The sequence below is a fragment of the Tachyglossus aculeatus genome, chromosome 27 (genome assembly GCF_015852505.1).
Source record: "Tachyglossus aculeatus isolate mTacAcu1 chromosome 27, mTacAcu1.pri, whole genome shotgun sequence".
In the NCBI taxonomy this organism is placed as follows: Eukaryota; Metazoa; Chordata; class Mammalia; order Monotremata; family Tachyglossidae; genus Tachyglossus; species Tachyglossus aculeatus.
Genome location: NC_052092.1, coordinates 3,692,833 through 3,698,641, shown reverse-complemented (window position 1 = coordinate 3,698,641; position 5,809 = coordinate 3,692,833).

Below are 5,809 nucleotides of genomic sequence, written 5' to 3'. Positions count from 1 at the left end.
TCAATAAATACGATTGATGATGATGATGATGAAGTGATTTGCCAATGGTCGCACAGCAGACACGTGGCGGAGCCGGTATTCGAACCCATAAAGCCCGGGCCAGACTGTGAGCCCACTGTTGGGTAGGGACTGTCTCTATATGTTGCCAACTTCTACTTCCCAAGCGCTTAGTACAGTGCTCTGCACACAGTAAGCGTTCAATAAATACGATTGATTGATTGATTGATTGATTGGAAACCAGAAGGACCCTAGTTCTAATCCCTGTTCCTCCACTTGTCTGCTGGGGGAACTTGGGCAAACCACTTCACTTCCCAAGAAGCAGCGTGGCTCAGTGGAAAGAGCCCGGGCTTTGGAGTCAGAGGTCGTGGGTTCAAATCCAGTCTCCCCCCCCCTTGTCAGCTGTGTGACTTTGGGCAAGTCACTTCACTTCTCTGGGCCTCAGTTACCTCATCTGGAAAATGGGGATTAAGGCTGTGAGCCCCCCGTGGGACAACCTGATCACTTTGTAACCTCCCCAGCGCTTAGAACAGTGCTTTGCACATAGTGAGAGCTTAATAATTGCCATTATTATTATTATTATTCACTTCTCTGGCCAGAGTGACCTCATCTATAAAATGAAGATTAAGACTGTGAGCCCCATGTGGTATCGGGACTGAATCCAACCTGATTAACTTGTATTTATCCCCGGCGTTTATAACAGTGCCTGTTCTAGACTGTGAGCCCACTGTTGGGGAGGGACCGTCTCTATATGTTTCCAACTTGTACTTCCCAAGCGCTTAGTACAGTGCTCAGGACACAGTAAGCGCTCAATAAATACGATTGAATGAATGAATATCGAACCCGATTTGTTTGTATTCCCCACCCCCCACCCCCTCCAGGTGCTTAGTACAGTGCATGGCACACAGTAAGCACTTAACAAATAGCATTATTATTAATAATGATAATATTATAATAATGTATTATAATATATTATTAATATATAAAATTATATTATATATAATATATAATGTTATTATTATAATATAGGTATCCCCCAGCGCTTAGAACAGTGCTTTGCACATAGTAAGCGCTAAATAAATGCCATCATTATTATTAAGCGTTTAACAGATACCACAATTATCATTATATACTCAGCCCTTAGTAGAATGCCTCACACATAGTAAACGCTTGACAAATACCACAATTATCATTATCTATTATATATATAATTATATACTCAGCCCTTAGAGTGCTTCACACATAGCAAACACTTAACAAGTACCACAATTATCATAATTATATAGCAGCACGTTTTACAGTGGGGCCCGGTCCTGGGAGTCAGAAGGTCACGGGTTCTAATCCCGGCTCCGCCACTTGTCTGCTGTGTGACCTCGGGCAAGTCCCTTCACTTCTCTGGGCCTTAATTGCCTCATTCTGTAAAATGGGGATTGAGACTGTGAGCCCCGTGTGGGACGGGGACTGTGTTCAACTTGATTTGCTTGTATTTGGCACGTAGTAAGCGCTTAAATACCATAATTATTATTCCAGCGCTTAGAATCATCAATCAATCGTATTTATTGAGCGCTTACTGTGTGCAGAGCACTGGACTAAGCGCTTGGGAAGTACAAGTTGGCAACATATAGAGATGGTCCCTACCCAACAGTGGGCTCACAGTCGAAAAGGGGGAGAACTTAGAACAGTGCTTTGCACATAGTAAGCGCTTAACAAATGCCATCACTATTATTATTAGCCCACAGTAAGTGCTTAACACCTACCATAAAAACTGGGATCTGATTATCTTGCATCTCTCCCAGTGTTTAACCCAGAGGGAGTGCTTAAGAGACGCCTTTATTATTAAAGGCTCCAAACCATCTAAGAAAGAGTCAGAACCATCAGCCCAGGGAGGAGACAATGGGGTTTGAATGCTCAGGGGTCATTCAGGGAGCAGATCAAAGAGGACCGGTTGGGGACACTGAGGCTGGCTGACTGGAGAGGGGGTGGGTGGGTGGTTTTAGGGGGGAAGGGTCACTCGGTGGTTGGAGACCCCGCGCCGGAAAAACACATGCTTCCAAAATCCCTTGGGATGAAGTGTGAAGCTCGTTGTGGGCAGGGAATTGTAGGGACCCTCTCTATATAATAATAATAAATAACGATGGCATTTGTTAAGCGCTTACTATGTGAAAAACACTGTTCTAAGCGCTGGGGGGGATACAAGGTGATCAGGTTGGCCCACTTGGGGCTCACAGTCTTCATCCCCATTTTACAGATGAGGGAACTGAGGCCCAGAGAAGTGACTTGCCCAAAGTCACACAGCTGACAATTGGCGGAGCCGGGATTTGAACCCCTGACCTCTGACTCCAAAGCCCGGGCTCCTTCCACTGAGCCACGCTGCTTCCCCTTGGTATATGTTGCCAACTTGTGCTTCCCAAGCGCTTAGTACAGTGCTCTGCACACAGTGAGCGCTCAATACGATTGAATGAATAATTAATAATAATAATAATGGCATTTGTTAAGTGCTTACTGTGCGCCAGCACTGTTCTAAGCCCTGGGGTAGATACAAGGTCATTAGGTTGTCTCACGAGGGGCTCGCCGTCTTAATCCCCATTTTACAGATGAGGGAACTGAGGCCCAGAGAAGTGAAGTGAGTTGCCCGAAGTCACACAGTTGATAAGTGGCGAAGCTGGGATTAGAACCATGACCGCGGACTCCCAAGCCCGTGTGCTTTCCACTAAACCACGCTATAGTGTTATATTGTAATCAGTCAATCGTATTTATTGAGCGCTTACTGTGTGCAGAGCACTGTACTAAGCGCTTGGGAAGTACAAGTTGGCAACATATAGAGACAGTCCCTACCCAACAGTGGGCTCACAGTCTAGAAGGGGGACTCTCCCAAGTGCTTAGTACGGTGGTCTGCACACAGTAAGCGCTCAGTAAATACCACTGATTGTTCGATTGACTTTGGTTGCAGGGGTGGTCACTACTGGCAAGTGGTGTGGTCTAGTGGTTAGAGCACAGGCCTAGGAGACAGAAGGATTGGGTGTTAGTCCCGGCTAAACCACTTGCCTGCTGTGTGACCTTGGGCTAGTCACTTCACTTCTCTGTGCTTCAGATACCTCATCGTAAAATAGGGATTAAGTCTGTGAACCCCACGTGGGACACAGACTGTAACTTGCATCTGCCCCATTCATTCATTCATTCTTTCATTCAATCATATTTATTGAGCGCTTACTGTGTGCAGAGCACTGTACTAAGCGCTTGGGAAGTACAAATCGGCAACATATAGAGACGGTCTTTACCCAACAACGGGCTCACAGTCTAGATCAATCAATCAATCAATCAATCGTATTTATTGAGTGCTTACTATGTGCAGAGCACTGTACTAAGCACTTGGGAAGTACAAATTGGCAACATATAGAGACAGTCCCTACCCAACAGTGGGCTCACAGTCTAAAAGGGGGAGACAGAGAACAAAACCAAACATACTAACAAAGTAAAATAAATAGAATAGATATGTACAAATAAATTAAATAAATAAATAGAGTAAAAAATATGTACAAACATATATCCATATATACAGGTGCTGTGGGGAAGGGAGGGAGGTAAGATGGGGGGATGGAGAGGGGGACGAGGGGGAGAGGAAGGAGGGGGCTCAGTCTGGGAAGGCCTCCTGGAGGAGGTGATGGGGGAGACAGACAAAAAAACAAAACAAAACAAAAAAAACAAAACCAGCGCTTAGTTCAGCATCTGGAATGTAGTAAGCGCTTAACAAAGATTTAAAAAAAAAAGAAGACCGGAAGCAATGAGATGAAAGGGCTTCCTTCCAATAAGGAAACAGCGTGGCACAGTGGAAAGAGCACAGGCTTGGGAGTCAGAGGTCATGGGTTCTAATCCCGGCTCCGCCACTTAGCTGTGTGACTTTGGACCAAATCACTTAACGTCTCTGTGCCTCAGTGACCTCATCTGTAAAATGGGGATGAAGACTGTGAGCTCCACGTGGGACAACCTGATCACCTTGTATCTCCCCCAGCGCTTAGAACAGTGCGTGACACATAGTAAGTGCTTAACAAAATCATTCATTCAATCGAATTTATTGAGCGCTTACTGTGTGCAGAGCACTGTACTAAGCGCTTGGAAAATACAAGTTGGCAACATATAGAGACGGTTCCTACCCAACAGCGGGCTCACAGTCTAGAAGGGGGAGAAATGCCATCATTATTATTATTATTATCTGGGCCTCAGTTCCCTCATCTGTAAAATGGGGATGAAGACTGTGAGCCCCACGTGGGACAACCTGATTACCTTGTATCTCCCCCAGTGCTTAGAACAGTGCGTGGCACATAGTAAACGCTTAACAAATAAGACTGAGCCCCCTCCTTCCTCTCCCCCTCCTCCCCCTCTCCATCACTCCTGCCTTACCTCCTTCCCTTCCCCACAGCACCTGTATATATGTATATATGTCTGTACATATTTATTACTCTATTTATTTATTTATTTTACTTGTACATATTTATTCTACTTATTTTATTTTGTTAATATGTTTTCTTTTGTTCTCTGTCTCCCCCTTCTAGACTGTGAGCCCACTGCTGGGTAGGGACCGTCTCTATGTTGCCAACTTGTACTTCCCAAGCGCTTAGTACAGTGCTCTGTACACAGTGAGCGCTCAATAAATACGATTGAATGAATGAATGAATGAACAAATGCCATCATTGTTATTATTATTCCAGACTGAAATGCACGGCCGACTCACTTCTCCCAATCCTGTCGCTCCCACTCTAGACCACTAGAGGGCGCCCCCACTGTGGGATCGCCGTCTCCCTTAGGGGCCAGTAGAGGGCGCCACCAGCTCCTCCATTGTGGAATTGTTGTTCCCTCTAGGGGCCAGAAGAGGGCGCCACCAGCTCCTCCATTGTGGGCTCGTCGTTCCCTCGAGGGGCCAGAAGAGGGCGCCATCAGCTCCCCCCCCATCGTGGGATCGTCGTTCCCCCTTGGAGCCAGTAGAGGGAGCCATCAGCTCCCCCTATCGTGGGATTGTCGTTCCCCGTTAGAGCCAGAAGAGGGCGCCATCAGCTCCCCCCAACGTGGGATCGTCACTCCCTCTAGGAGCCAGTAGAGGGCGCCACCAGCTCCCCCATTGCCCCCCGAGGCCCAGCCTAGGCCCCAAATTAAAGTCGACAAAAAGAGAACAGTGCCCAGGGGGAGGGACAGAAACCTCACTGAGGGGTATTTAATGGGAAAGAGAGACTGTACATCTGGGACAGGGGCAAGGGAAGCCAAGCAGGGCTAGCCAATCAGGCCCTTCCGTCGCATCCGCCTGCCACTCAAGCCACAGCTTGGGCTTCAGTCAGCCTGGGGAGGGAGGTGGTGGGGAGGTTGGCTCCCCAGTGTCCTGGCCCACAAAGTTCCCGGCCCTTCTTCCCGAGGAAGGGAGGTGTTGGTGAAGGGGGAAGAGTTGGAGACAGTCCGGGGGGGTGGCGAGAGGAAGGCCCTGGGGGCCTGTGTTCTGTTGGCATCCTCTTGGCAGAGACCATGCAGTTCCTAGAGCTTGCTGGGAACTGGTCCTGCCCCTCACCCTGGGGAGTCAGAGAGAGAGAGTGTGTGTTTGTGTGTTTGTGTGTGTGTGGCAGGAGGGGACTGACAGGAGACGCCCCCAGTCTTCTGTCTCCCCAGCTCCGGGGGCCCGGGCAGTACGCCCCCACAGGACCCCCCTCCAGTCCCTCTTAAATAAGTTTTCCCTTTCGGTTTTCTTCTTTTAATTAGTTATCATCCATCTATTTATTTATACAAATATAAAATATATTTATAGATTTATATAATAAAGCCTTTTGGGGGA